The sequence below is a fragment of the Agelaius phoeniceus genome, chromosome 29, assembly GCF_051311805.1.
Source record: "Agelaius phoeniceus isolate bAgePho1 chromosome 29, bAgePho1.hap1, whole genome shotgun sequence".
In the NCBI taxonomy this organism is placed as follows: domain Eukaryota; kingdom Metazoa; phylum Chordata; class Aves; order Passeriformes; family Icteridae; genus Agelaius; species Agelaius phoeniceus.
Genome location: NC_135293.1, coordinates 3921317 through 3936137, shown reverse-complemented (window position 1 = coordinate 3936137; position 14821 = coordinate 3921317). Strand labels below are relative to the sequence as shown.

Here is a 14821-nt window from a genome sequence, read left to right as displayed (position 1 = left end):
CAGGCTATGGCTGGGGGAGTGTTAGAAACTTTTCAGAGGCACAAATCAGTTGGTTTTGTAAGAGACTTTCTAAGTCTGTTAAAATTTTAAACCTTTTTAAGGTTTAAAATACTCAGCCCCTGGTGTTTTTGAGGCCAGAATAAGAGAGAACCTGGGCAAAGTGTGGCTGTGTTGGGCACCTTGGAGGCAGAAGGGTTTTCTGTGAGATCTGAGCTCAGGGTTGCAGTCAATCACTGAGAGATGCTGGGGCTGGGGTCTCTTCCAACTCTGCCTGTGCTTCCTGTCCAGTTGATTCCTGACATGCAGAAACATCCCTGAAGTGCTGGGAGAGAGTGCCTGGCTTGGTGAAATCGTCATAAAAGGAGGTTTGGAGACTTCACTTATTTTCTGCAGGTGCTGGAGTACTCGTGATGTACTTGGTGGAAAAAATAACCCCAGAGCTGATGATTTTGCTGCTTTTTTCTGCTCAGTGATTCCTGCTCTGCAGTTTTGCTCACCCAGTGCTGCCCACCCCAGCCCTGGGCAGAATCCAGAGTGTCCCATTTCCTCCACCCCATCCACTCCAGGCCTTGCCAAAGCTCCAGGTGGATGGACTGGGAGGCTCAAGGTTCTGCTTCGGGGTTTAACTCTTGCAACAGAGGGGTTTCTGAGCATCCCAGAGTATCCTGAGCTGGGAGGGACCCACAGGGATCAAATCCAGCCCCTGCCCCTGCACAGCCACCCCAAACCCCACCCTGAGCAGCCCTGAGGGCTCTGTCAGTGAGGGGCTGGGAACACAAACCCTGTGAGGAACAACTGAGGGAGCTGGGGGTGCTCAGCCTGGAGAAAAGGAGACTCAGGGGTGCCCTCATCGCTCTCTGCAGCTCCTGAAAGGTGCCTGTGCTCAGCTGGGGCTGGGCTCTTTCTCCAGGAACTGACAGAACCAGAGCACACAGCCTCAACTGTGCCAAGGGAAATACAGGTTGGATATTAGGAAAAAAATCTAGGTTGGATATTAGAAAGTTGGTGAGATCCTATCCTATAGGTAGGATATTAGGAAAAACCTAATTAGGATATTATGTTGGGTATTAGGAAAAAGTTTTTTACAGAAAGGGTGATAAAGTTCTGGAATGTTCTGCCTGGGGAGGTGGTGGAGTCCCCATCCCTGGGTGTGTTTAACAAAGCCTGGATGTGGCACTGGGTGCCAGGGCTCAGTTGAGGTGCTGGGGCTGGGTTGGACTCGATGATCTTGGAGGTCTCTTCCAGCCCAGTGATTCTGGAATTCTGTGATTCTGTGTCCAAAGGCTCCTGGAGCTGTGGCAGCCTTGGCACCATTCCCTGGGGAGCCTGGGCAGTGCCCAGCAGCCTCGGGGGGCAGAGCCTTGCCCTGAGCTCCATGCCAGCAGGAAGTTTAGGAGCAGGAAAGTTTATTGAGCATCAGATGCTCTGGTTGGAGTCTTAAAAGAAGAAAGATGAACGTAAGGCTGAAATTGAAAGTGCAACAAGGAAAGGAATTCTGCAGGATCCAGCTGAAGGCCCAAAATCCCACGTGTGGAATGTCCTGGTGGTGGGTGATGCTCTGGAAGGGTCTCCATGGGACTGGGAGCTCCAGCTTTGCCTGAGCATTGCTGGAATGTTATTGCAAAGCAGACAGAGACCATTCCTTTATTAATCTGTGTTCTGGGCAGCAAACAGAAAATCTAACTGGGCTTGATTAGAGGGCGGCCAGAGGAAATTCCTGAAGAGGAAATTCTGAGGAGGAAATTCTGAGGAGGAAAATGAAGACAGCTGGGAAGTGAAAGTGTTGGACATCACCTCTGAGGGGTCAGGACACCCCTGCATGTGAGCACTGATTTGTGAGGGACAATGGAATTTGTTCCCACATTCCCTGAGTGTGGAAATGGTCCACTCACAGGCAGCTTGGGATCCTTATTTTCTAAGTATAAAGCTGAGCCAAGATTTTCTGAGGCAGAAATAAAGGGTTAGATCTGCCCAGGGCATTTTGTTTATTTTTAATTACAACAGCAAAGGGGTTTTGTTGCAATGATTTGGATGAGATGTGGGGAAATTGAGTTATTTCAGACTGGTTCATGGTTTATCCTTGCTGCCTCCCTCACTGGGGCTGGAATTTGATTCCTGGCTCTGTGTGGAGTTGGTGGAAGCTGCCCATGGTCCCCATGGCCCCCTGGGATCTGTCCCATGCTCTGGGCTCTCTCTGGGCTGTGCCCATTCAATTCCACACCCAGCAGAGCCTTTCCTGGCACCTCTGGGATATTGCAAGGCCAAATCAGCACATGCAGGGATCAAAGCTGTGTTTAAAAATGCACATTCCTGCACTAAGCACTAAGAGCAAGGGTTACACTTCAAGCTTATATTTAATTATAATAAATATTCTATTACTATATTTCATTATATTAAATATTAATGCATTTGTTGTATCTATGTCTATATTTAATGATATTACATATTCTATTATTATGTCTCATTTATATAAATATTAATGTATTTATTGTATCTATGTCTATATTTAATGATATTAAATATTCTATTACTATGTTTCATTCTGTATAAATATCAATGTATTTATTGTATCTATGACTATATTTAATGATATTAAATATTCTATTATTATATTTCATTTTATTAAATATTAATGTATTATTGTATCTATGACTATATTTAATGATATTAAATATTCTATTATTATATTTCATTTTATTAAATGTATTTATTGTATTAATGTATTTATTGTATCTCTGTCTATGCTTTAGGTGTGTGTACTTACAGTCTGTATTATATTAGCCAGCATTAAACATTGGTGATGCTCACCTGGACAAGAGAAGGCTCCAGGGACACCTGAGAGCCCCTGGCAGGGCCTGAAGGGGCTCCAGGAGAGCTGCAGAGGGACTGGGGACAAGGCCTGCAGGGACAGGAGCCAGGCAATGGCTCCCAGTGCCAGAGGGCAGGGCTGGATGGGATCTTGGGAATCAGGAATTGTTCCCTGGCAGGGTGGGCAGGCCCTGGCCCAGGGTGCCCAGAGCAGCTGGGGCTGCCCCTGCATCCCTGGCAGTGCCCAAGGCCAGGCTGGACAGGGCTGGGAGCAGCCTGGGACAGTGGGAGGTGTCCCTGCCATGGCAGGGGTGGCACTGGATGGGCTTTGAGGTCCCTTTTAGCCCAAACCATTCTGGGATTCCATGGCTTTAATTCCCAACCCATCCACATGCAGTTACCACCTAATTCTCCCCAGGAATCCACAGAGATTCCCAGGAAATCAAGCACTAAACAAAAAGCGTCAGCCTTCCAATCACCTGATAACAATTATTTGTATTTTTGAGTATTTCCAACCCTCCAGAACTTCCTGCTTTGCCCCACAAGGAGCTGCTCCCTGCTCGTTACCCAACTCAACCCCAAATGTTGTCAGAGGTGAAAAAAATCCTTTCGGTGCCACTCTTTGCCTTCAGCCTCTCTGTTTTTGTGCCTCCAGTCCCACCTGCTTGGGGTTTGTGAGAGGAAAAGCTCGGCTTAACCGACACCTTTGTCCTTCCTGACCTTGGCTGCTCAAGCCAAGTTCTCTGTGCTTGGTTGGGTGGGTTTAGAGCATGGAGGGAACCTGGGAATTCCCAGAATTTCTGCTTTTCATGGAGCTGGGTGCTTTACACAGAGACTATGAATTGTCCTGGTTATCTGGGAGTTTCCAAGAAATCCTCTTCCCTAATGGGAATTAACTTTTTAAGTTGTGCATTAATATGTGCAAATTCTAAATCCTGCCGTGGCAGCAGCCACATTTGTTTAGGAAATCCTATTCCCAGCAACATAAGCAAACTTTTCAGACAATTGAAAAATTGGGTCCCTCTTCCCAAGAGGAAAAAGGAGGGTGAGGGATTGGAACCAGCAGAACCATAAATAAATCAGGAAGATCCATTTTGTTCATCCCCTGCCAGCGAGGAGCCGGATCCCTCCTCCAGTTCTTCCCTGGGATGGCTTTCCCTGGTGTTCCTGTGGGGTTTATTCCAAGTCTAATGGATAGGGAAGGGTTTTTTGAGGTTCAAACCCAAGTTTCCTTTGTCCCAGGTTATTCCCTACCACCCCAGACTGTGCTTGGAACTGTGCCTGTCCTCACTGGGTATCAACAGAGGAGATGCCGAAGAAACCCAAGGAAATAAAAGTGAGTTTGCCTCTGGATTCCAGTCTGTTTATTGCTATGATGGCCAGCAGAAAATCCCTGAAGTTCTTCTGGAGTGTTTGGAGCATTGTCCAGCAGGTGCCAGGTTCCCTAAACCTTCCCGCATTGCCTCTGAGATCCTAAATCCCCTCACATTGCCAGTGAGATCCTAAATCCCCTCACATTGCCTCTGAGATCCTAAATCCCCTCACATTGCCTCTGAGATCCTAAATCCCCTCACATTGCCACTGGGATCCTAAGCCTTCCCACAGTGCCACTAAGATCCTAAATCTCCTCACAGTTCCACTAAGATCCTAAATCTCCTCACAGTTCCACTGGGATCCTAAACCTTCTCACATTGCCACTGAGATCCTAAATCTCTCACACTGCCACTGGGATCCTAAACCTTCCCACAGTATCACTGAGATTCTGAATCTTTTCACATTGCCAATGAGATCCCAAGCCTTTCCACATTGACACTGAGATCCTAAATCTCCTCATTGTTCCAATGAGATCCTAAATCTCCTCACAGTTCCACTGAGATCGTAAATCTCCTCACGTTGCCACTGAGATCCTAAACCTTCCCACGTTGCCACCGAGGCTCACAGGAAATGTAAGGAGAAACTTCCAGAGTTTTGATGCCATGTTCAGAGGTAAAAGGAAGGGAAAGGCTGGCCAGGGGTGCTGGAGCACAAGCCACCATCTCGTTGTCTTCTGACCCATCTAAACCCCCTCAGCTTCAAAAACAACGTGATGGCCCCAACTCAACCGCATTTTTTTCCAATAGAGTGATCAGTAGGAAAACCAAGGTTGAATGAGGAATCAATCTGGAATCTCAACACCAACATTTCACAGGATCTCCCCTCTGAACGCCCCGGTGCTGCAGAAAGCCACCAGGCAGGGAACAAAGCAGCCATGATGCGCCCGCCACCCCAAACAACAGCAGCGAACAAAAAGTGCCTCTTACCTGCTCTGCCGAGAAGCTTTGGGGGCTTCCCTACAGCAGCTGGGGAGCAGGAAGGGAAAAAAGAAGGAAAAGAATCTCTGTGGAGTGAGGGTTGTGTCAGTTTTGGGAAAGAAGAGGCCGCAGCATCCAGCGAGAGCTCTGGCATTCGCAAACCACCGCTGGCTGGGTTTCTCTGAAATGTGACCCTATTTCCTTGTTGCACAGGAAAGGAAAGGGGAGCAAACAAAAGCTGTGCAGCTCTGAAGAGTGAAAGAGATCTGAGATCTTCCCGGTGTCAGAGCAGGGGTCTGCTGTGGGAGGGAAGGGGTCCCAGGGAGCTGGTGAGGAGCTGTTGTTATTTAAATGGATGTTTTAGGGGAGATGTTGCTTTGGGAGCAAAGTTCTCTCCTTGAACAGTTCCCACTGAGCAGATGTTGGTGGGAAAGGGATTCTCTGTGCACGAGTGTCTTTGCCACAGGATGACAGGGTCAGCTGGGCTGGAAAAGCCCTCTGAGGTCATCGAGTCCATCCTGTGGCCAATGCCCACCTTGTCCCCAGCCCAGAGCTCTGCGTGCCACCTCCAGGCCTTCCTTGGGCACCTCCAGGGATGGGCACTCCAAACCTCCCTGGGCAGCCCCTCTTGATTCCTGACCATCCTTTCCATGGAGAAATTCCTCCCGGTGTTCTCCAAATTCCTCATGGAGGAGCTTGAGGCCATTTCCTCCATCCTGTCCCTGTCCTGGCAGCAGAGTCTGACCCCCCTGGCTGCCCCCTCCTGTCAGCCAGAGGAGTAAGGAAAACTGAATTTCTTTGGGTTTTCCACATCCAAGCCAGGAGCTACTGAGAAAGGCCCTCTGGGAGGAGCTGCTTGGGAGCTGTGGTTTGTGATGGGCCAGGAGGGCAGGCTCAGGAGCCCAAGGAGCCTCTCCTGGCCTGGTTCTCCTCTCTGTTTCTGATCAGTGATCGGCTCTTTGTGGTGCCAGAGTGGCCAGAACGTTGTCATTGAGCTGAGGACCTTCCATCTCCAGTGCCACCACTGCCAGCAGGGCTGGGGACATTCCATCCCCAGTGCCACCACAGGGTGTTGATGTTCTGCAGGATTTCCAGCTGCTCCTCAGGGCCAGGCCTCCCTTTCCAGGAGGAAAAATCTCCGCGTTTCATCCCCAGCTCGCTGCCACCCATCCTGGAATTGCTGGGTACAGGGACAAGGCTGTGGCACCACGGGATCATGGAATGCTTTGGGTTGGAAAGGAACCTTAAATCCCATCTTTCCAACCCCCCCATGGGCAGGGAAACCTCCCTCTGGATCGGCCCCATCCATGACTGATTCCTGCTGAATGCAAAGAGGTGTCCCAAGGAGATGGGCAGACAATCCCAAAGTTTCTTAACTTTTGCTGGCAGAAAATTGTACTGTAGAAGTCAGGACTAAGGCCCTGATTAAACAGGATGAGTTTAATGATGTTCAGGACTGATTGGAATTTAAAAAAATTGGGAATAGGTTGGATTGGCAGAGTACAAGGTGCCCCTGAGCATCCCTCAGCCCCCGGAATGTTCCCCCAGGAGCCCTTTGTTTTAAATTTCACATGGAATTCTTCATGGTGTTTACCCAAAAATCCACAGCAAAGTTTTTCCAAGGACAAGGTGAGATCCTGAGGTGAAAATGCAGCACCCCACTGCAGTGCCCTCAGCAAAACCCACCTGAATATTTGTCCTTTGCCCCAAAATCCCCCCAGAATTCTGGGATCAAGCACAAGGATCTCAATAATCCCTTCTGATGGCTCTGCTCTCAAAGCCTGCGCCTCCTTCAAGCCAGAGTTACACTTTTGGGAAACACCAACCCTATTTTATTTAACACCTGGGACTAATTAAGCCTGGCTTTACTGTTGGGCAATTAGTTTACATGTCTGTGCCCCGGTGGAAAAACAAACCCATTTGTTTCCAGCTTGTTTCACTTGCAGGTTCTCAACCTGCAGCCTCTGGGCTGCAAACAAAGCCCAGCACTTTGTTTATTGCTGCAGTAGCTGAAGGGCTGAATGGAGCTTTGTTGTGTTGGGTGCTGAACAGCCATAAAAAGGGTGAGTCTGTGGCCAAGGAGCTTGTCCCAGCACGGACTTGGGGCCAGGCTGTGATGTAGAGCCAGAGCTGGGAACTCTGCCCAGGCCCTGCAGTTCAGACATAGCAAGGCAGGGAGAATATTTCATTTTATGTACAAAATGCTTACACAGAATTACCCCGTCAGGCCTCAGCAGCATTCCATGTGTGTCCTAATGGCAACCAGGACAGAGTCTGCAGCCTTTTCAAGCCTTCAGACAAGCCCTGGCCTTGGTGTGGTGCAGGTTGGACACGTTGGGCACCATCCAGCACTGCCAGGAAGTGCCAAATCAGCCAGGAAGTGTCGGCTTTTGTGCTTCTCTGGGGTTCAGGCCACCATCCTGGGGCGTTTCCAGCATCCTGGGGGGGTTCCATCATCCTGAGGGGTTCAGTCCATCATTCCAGTGGGGTTTCCATGATGCTGAGGGGGTTTCCATCATCCTGGAAATGTTTCCATCACCCTGGAAGTGTTTCCATCATTCTTCCGGGGTTTCCATCATCCCAGTAGGGTCTGCAGCATCCCACCGGGGGTTCCATCATCCTGAGGGGTTCAGTCCATCATTCCAATGGGGTTTCCATGATCCTGAGGGGGTTTCCATCACCCTGGAAATGTTTCCATCATTCCCCCGGGGTTTCCATCATCCCAGTAGGGTCTGCAGCATCCCACCGGGGTTTCCATCATCCTGAGGTGTTCAATCCATCATTCCAGTAGGGTATTCATGATCCTGAGGGGGTTTCCATCACCCTGGAAGTGTTTCCATCATCCTCCTGGGGTTTCCATTATCCCGTCAGGGTTTGCAGCATCCCAATGGAGTTTCCATCATCCTGGGAGGGTTCAGTCCCTCATCCTGAGGGAGCTTTCATCACCCCAGAAGTGTTTCCAGCATCGCACTGGGATTTCCATCACCCCAAGGAATTCCATCATCCCATGGGTTTTCAGGATCCTGGCAGGGTTTCCATCATCCCAGCAGGGTTTGCAGCATCCTGGAACTGTTCCCATCACCCCACTGTTTTTTCCATCATCCCAAGGGGTTTCAGGATCCTGTGGGGATGATGGAGCTGTGGGGCTTCCATCATCCTGGGTGGTTTTCATCATCCCGAGGTGTTTCCATCATCCTGGGGTGTTTCCAATCATCTTGAGGTGTTTCTATCATCTGGAGCAGTTTCCGTCATCCCAAGGTGTTTCCATCATCCTGGAAGTGTTTCCATCATCCCACCAAGGTTTCCATCACCCCAATGGGTTTCAGGATCCTGGCAGGGTTTCCATCATCCTGGAAGTGTTTCCATCATCCCGAGGTGCTTCTATCATCCTGAGGGGTTTCCATCACCCCAAGGGGTTTCAGGATCCTGGAAGGGTTTCCATCATCCTGGAAGTGTTTCCATCATCCCAAGGTGTTTCCATCATCCCAGGGGGTTTCAGGATGCTGGTGGGGTTTCCATCATCCCAAGGGGGTTTCTATAGTCCTGGATGTGTTTCCATCATCCCACCAGGGTTTCCATCATCCCAAGGGGGTTCCAGCATCTCAGGGGGGTTCAGGATCCTGGAAATGTTTCCATCATCCCACCAAGGTTTCATCATCCCAAGGAGTTTCAGGATCCTGTGGGGATGATGGAGCAGTGGGGCTTCCATCATCCTGGGTGGTTTTCATCATCCCGAGGTGTTTCCATCGTCCCGTGGGGTTTCCATCATCCTGAGGTGTTTCTATCATCCCCAGGGGTTTCCATCATCCCAAGGCATTTCAGGGTCCCATGGAGCTTCCATCATCCTGTGGGGTTTCCATCATCCCATTGGGGTTTCCGTCATCCCGAGGGATTTCCATCATCCCACCACTGTTTCCAGCACCCCAGAGGATTTCAGGATCCCAGCAGGGTTTCCATCATCCCAGAAGTGTTCCCATCTTCCTGGAAGTGTTCCCATCACCCCACTGTTGTTTCCATCAATCCAAGGGGTTTCAGGATCCTGTAGGGATGATGGAGCTGCGAGGCTTCCATCATCCCGGGTGGTTTCCATCATCCCAAGGCGTTTCCATCATCCTGGAAGTGTTTCCATCATCCCACCAAGGTTTCATCATCCCAAGGAGTTTCAGGATCCTGTGGGGCTTCCATCTTTCCCTGGGGTTTCCATCATCCTGAGGTGTTTCCATCATCCCGAGGGGTTTTCCATCACCCCAAGGGGTTCCAGGATCCTGGCCGGGTTTCCATCATCCTGGAAGTGTTTCCATCATCCCGAGGTGTTTCTGTCATCCTGAGGGGTTTCCATCACCCCAAGGGGTTTCAGGATCCTGGCCAGGTTTCCATCATCCTGGAAGTGTTTCCATCATCCTGAGGTGTTTCCGTCATCCTGAGGGGTTTCGGTTTCCATCACCCCAAGGGGTTTCAGCATCCTAGCAGGGTTCCCATCATCCTGGAAGTGTTTCCATCATCCTGGAAGTGTTTCTATCATCCTGAGGGGTTTCCATCACCCCAAGGGGTTTCAGGATCCTGTGGGGCTTCCATCTTTCCGTGGGGTTTCCATCATCCCGAGGTGTTTCTATCATCCTGAGGGGTTTCCATCACCCCAAGGGGTTTCAGGATCCTAGCAGGGTTCCCATCATCCTGGAAGTGTTTCCATCATCCTGAGGTGTTTCCATCATCCTGAGGGGTTTCCATCACCCCAAGGGGTTTCAGGATCCTAGCAGGGTTCCCATCATCCTGGAAGTGTTTCCATCACCCTGAGGTGTTTCTATCATCCCGAGGGGTTTCGGTTTCCATCACCCCAAGGGGTTCCAGGATCCTACTGTTGTTTCCATCACCCCGTGGTGTTCCCATCCTCCCGCCGCTGTTTCATCCTCCGGGCGGCCCCGGCCGCTCCGTGCAGCCACAGGAGGGTGCAGTGGCACCGGGCTGCTCCCAACTCCTCTCCATCTCTCCATCCCCCGCACGGCGAGGATTTCAGACCTCTGCTGCAAATTCAGCCTCGTCTCCTCTTCCTAGGGAGAGGAAGCAGCCGGCTGATTTTGGAGATTTAATGGGGGGGTTGTTGGTTGCCCCATGAAACCATTTTTTCAGGCAGATTTTCAGATTTTTCAGGTATCAGATATTTCTACCCAACTAATCTGAAAGATAAACTTTCTGGCAACATCAGGGACTGAAAGTTTCTTTAGAATAGAAATATTCTTTTAGAATAGAAACTTTTAGGAGGTTTATCACCCCCTCCTCTTTGCTGTGAGCCTCTGGTTGTTTTAGCATTCCCTGTTTTCCAGGATTTGTGCAGGGGATGGAGGTCTTGGCTTGACAGGGTTTTGCTGCTCCATCCCCTCCTCAGAGACAGGTCAAAACTGGAGTGAAGCCCATTTGTGGAGCTGGTCTGGTACAAATCTGAGGGTGCTCAGAGCACTGCTGCCTTGGGGTACAGAGCTGGGGGAATTTGCCTTGTAAATCAGGAGTGTCTGACTCTGTATTTACCACCCAGGAGGGACTGGAAACTCTGTGAATCAGGGAAAAACAAGTTTTCCAAAGGGTCTGGCAGAACAGAGCCACTCTCTGGGGAAGGAAATCTGCCCCTCCATCCCTGTTTATTCCACACTGAGTGTGTTTGAGACAAGCCCCAGCAGACAGAACACCCCTGGAATGGCACCAGGCCACACTTGCAGCAATTAATTTTTCCTTGGCCAGCAGCAGCACCATTCAATTAAACCCCAAATATTTTGTTCAGTTGCTCTTTTCTGGGTGTGCTCTGGGGGCTCAGACAATGGCCAGCGTGGCCTGGGGAGGAAGGAAACCACTCTGTCCACCCAGCCAGGGAACTGGCCCAAAATCCAGCCCAGCAATCAATCCCAGTCCCTTTTGAACTCTTTTTTTTCCAGTGCAGAGCCAGCCCTTTCCAGTCTGCACAGGGAGAGTGGCTGGAGTGGAGCTGGGGGCTGTGATCTCCAGCCTCAGCCAGCTCCTCCTGGGAGCAAAGGATGTTTTCCCTGGTTTTTCTGGGCTATTTGGATCAGCAAACCTTCCAGGCAGCTCAGGGGGACTCAGGAGGTCCCTCCTGGGCATCTCCTGCTGCTGCTCCATCCCTGGAGGGGAGATCAGAGGGCTCCAAAAAACAAATTTATGGCAGAACATGAATTAGGGCTGGTCCAGCTCCAGGTCAGGTTCATCCTGCTTTGCTTACAGCAGAGGATTTAGGGGCATCCACCACAAAAATACCACAGCTTCTTGCTTTTTCCTTTATCCCTTTTGGTTTTTTTGGGCCAGCATCCCATCAGGACACGGGGCTGGCCAGGCCTTTGAGGCTTTTTTCTTTCTCCATGCCCATCTCATGGTCTGGTGGCAGCTGGGGCAGCCTGGGTGGCACCAGGGACCGTGGCCAGGAGCTCTGGCTGCCCAGGGCTGTGTCCCGTGGCTTTGGCACCGGCTGTGCCCGCAAGGGTCAGGGCAGGACACGAGGCTGCCAGGGCTGTCCTGCACTTGGCATCCACACCAACTGCCCAGGGATGCAAATCCTGTCCTGCTATCCCAGAGCTTCCCTTTGATCCCCTCCTGGAGCCTCAGGTTCAGGGAGTTTGCTTTAATACATATATAATATTTTATTCTATATTTAATATAATATTTAATACATTTATTTACTATAGATTTAATGTTTAATTTAATTTATTTCATATTTAATCTATAAATTTAATTTCTCTGTTAGTATATTTTAATATAATCGTTAATATATATTTACTATATGTTTAAATTTTTATTTTATTTTATATTCAATATATATTTGATTTATATTTTGGTATATATTTTAATATATGTGTGTGTACATATGGGTATATATATAATATTTAATATATATTTGATTCATTTTTAATATATATTTTAATATATATGTATATATAAATTTTTTTAATATATATCTTTTAAGATATATGTGTGTGTGTATATATATATATATATATATATGTATATATACACACACACACATATATCTTAAAAGATATATATATATATATGTGTGTGTATATATATTATATTTTTTTATATGTTACGTGTTCCCCTGCCAACTTTTCACCTCTTTACTCTTCATTCAAATCCTCCTGGAGCAAAAGGCACTGCCAGGGTGGTTTTGGGGTTGCTCTGTCCCCACCAAGGGCTCAGGCTGGGGGTCCATCCTCACCCTGGTGCTTCCATCCTTCCCCTGTGTCCTTCCCCAGGGCCCCTCTCTCTTCCCAGGGAAGGGCAGCTCGGAAAAGGCTCATTTTTCCAGCGTTTGCAGCACTGCCAGGTAATTCTCTCTCCACCAAGGCTCACGAATTCAGCTTTGAAATCCCAGAGCCGCCTTCAGAAGGAAGGAGGAAATGAGCTCCTGCCTTTTATTGTTGAGGTGTCCTGCCAGGGGCTTGTTTGGAAACGAGCAGAGTTTGGTTGTTTTGGTTATTCCCAGGGGCTCTTCTTTGCTCTGGAGGGGGATTTGTCCCTCAGTGGGACCCTCCACGGTGGCAGAGGGCAGGAGAGCAGCGCAATCCCCGCAGCCAGCGGGGCAGGAATGATGTAACTGCAGAGGGAAGGGACTTCTGAAAACACTGGCGAGTTCTTGAGGGCTTTCTGTCGATTCCCAGCCAGTCCCTGCCATTGCTGTGGAGCCTTTCAGGCCCTTTCCTCACGCTCTCCCTGAGTTTTTAACAGCACTGGGAAAGCTCTGGTTAAAATGCACGATGGGGGTGTTGTTTGTTGTTTGGGGGGGGAAAAAATACCAAACCAAAACCAAGGCAGGCTTTGCTTTATCTGCTCTGTGTGGCACTGCCAGCACGGCCTCTGTCCTTTCTGGCTGTTCCTGGGATGTTTTATCCACAGGGGAGCCCCAGCATCGCCTCCAGGGCTGCCCCAAGCTCCCTCCCTGCTCCTCCACAGAAAGGCTGAGTAGTTTTATACCGCTTCAGCCAAGACCTGCCTTCTGCACTGATGTCAGCAGCCAGGGCGGGACTTTTCCAGCCTTGTGGGTTTGGGGATTTTCTTTTTTTTTTATTTTCTTTTTTTTTTTTTTTTTTTTCTCTTTTGGATAATCCTGGCAAAATTCCTGAGCAAAGTTTTTTTTTTTTTTTTTCTTCTTCTCCTTTCTTCTTCTTTTTTTTTTTTTTCTCTCAAGCAGCTCCTATCCATGTGCTGCCTCCGAGCTGCTCTCTTATTACTCCTCACTTCCTGAAAGGAGACTTTTTAGCAAAGCCTCCAACTCCAGCTCTGCCTGGGTCTGACAGAAGAAGTTTCTTAAGGAAGGCGACACAAACCCTCAGCCTGGAAACTTTCTGACACACGCAGGGCTGAGGGGGAGAGAGGAGCTTTTGGCTGCTGCTGGGAAAAAGAAGAGGAAAAAAAAAAAGAGAGAAGCTGAAGGAATTAAAAGGGGGAAAAAAAAAGAAGAAAGAAGGGAAAGCACTCGAAAAGGTAAAACACTCTTTAAAATAATTTTTCCAGAGGAGGCTCTTTGAGGTTGGAGTGGGGTGGTCTGGGGTGGAGGGAATGCGAATGTTCTTTGAAATCAGAACCATCTCCCTGGAGAAGGAATGAGCCCAGAGAGCCTTGCACGCTGGAAAAACATTTATGAGAATGAAAACCATGTTCACCCTTCTCCAACATTCAGAGTTTCCATAAAAACGCAGGCTTGTGTTTCAAAGTGGCTGCAGGCAGCGGGAGCCGGGCTCTGCTGCTGCCTCCCTCGCCTCCCCCAGCCCTTCTTTTTAATTGAATTAACCCCAGGATCGAATGTTTGCCTCTCTAAACCCCAAATCTGCTCTGCTGAGCTGCCCGGGGCCAAGCTCTCAATTACAGAGAGCAGCAGCTCCAAGCCCTGCTGCAGAATGAAACGTTCCTTGCTGCCTTCATTCCTGAGAATAAACACAGCCCGCGCTCCCTCTCCCTCCTTCCCTGTCTCTCTCTCCATCTTCAGGAGCTGCCAATGCCTCTCTCCCTCCTGATGTGCTCAGAGGATTATAAAGAGTCTGCCCTGAAAAAGTTGCAGTGTCACAGACTCCATGTGCATCCCCAGGAGCTCGGCCCCACTGCTCTTCTCAGTTCTTTCTTTGCTTTGATTATGTTTTAAAGGTGGTTTTTTATTGTTTTTTTTTTTAAAAATCAATCCCTCAGAAGATGTTATTTTAAACATCAAAGTAAATATTAGTGGTGGTGAGATGCCAGAAGATTATCTCATTAGAGCTGAAGGAGCTGGGCTATAAATAGAAAGGAGTTTATAAAATAACCTTGGCAAATATCTTCCAGAGGGGAAGAACCAACCAAGAGGGAAGTGTGGAGCTGTGCTGGGGGCAGGTAAATTTACAATTTCACAACGAGGCCCATTTCTGGGGACTTCTTTTGTGGTACAGATGCAAACCTCAGGGGACATTTGTGTTCCTGCTGCGATCCCTGCCAACATCCCCAGTGCTGGAGACCAGCAGAGCTCTGGTTCTGGTCGTGCTCGGTTTTATCCTCCCTAGCAGCACCCAGTGGTGCCAGGGTGGGATGCTGGGCATGGCAGGGAGGCTTTGGGGAGTTCCCTAAGGTACAAGGGGAATCGTTCTGTGGGACATCCAGGTGATTCCCAGCTCTGGGATGTTCCCTGAGCTGGGACCAGCCTTGCAGGGACTGCTCCAAAATGCCTCCATCAGTGAGGCTCCCCGCAGTCCTGGGGA

The 14821-nt window shown here is 49.2% G+C and overlaps 2 protein-coding genes across 2 annotated transcripts in view; one reads left to right on the top strand and one right to left on the bottom strand.

The window, feature by feature from the left end:
* Positions 1-5251, bottom strand: part of ZAP70 (zeta chain of T cell receptor associated protein kinase 70) — a 41835-nt gene extending 36584 nt beyond the window's left edge. The window contains exon 1 of the mRNA XM_054650165.2: positions 5109-5251. The gene's annotated coding sequence lies outside the window, so the exon portion shown is untranslated. The remainder of the gene's footprint in view (positions 1-5108) is intronic.
* Positions 5252-13301: 8050 nt separating this feature from the next.
* The window catches only part of ADAMTS10 (ADAM metallopeptidase with thrombospondin type 1 motif 10), an 83388-nt gene continuing 81868 nt past the window's right edge, over positions 13302-14821 (top strand). The window contains exon 1 of the mRNA XM_054650224.2: positions 13302-13580. The gene's annotated coding sequence lies outside the window, so the exon portion shown is untranslated. The remainder of the gene's footprint in view (positions 13581-14821) is intronic.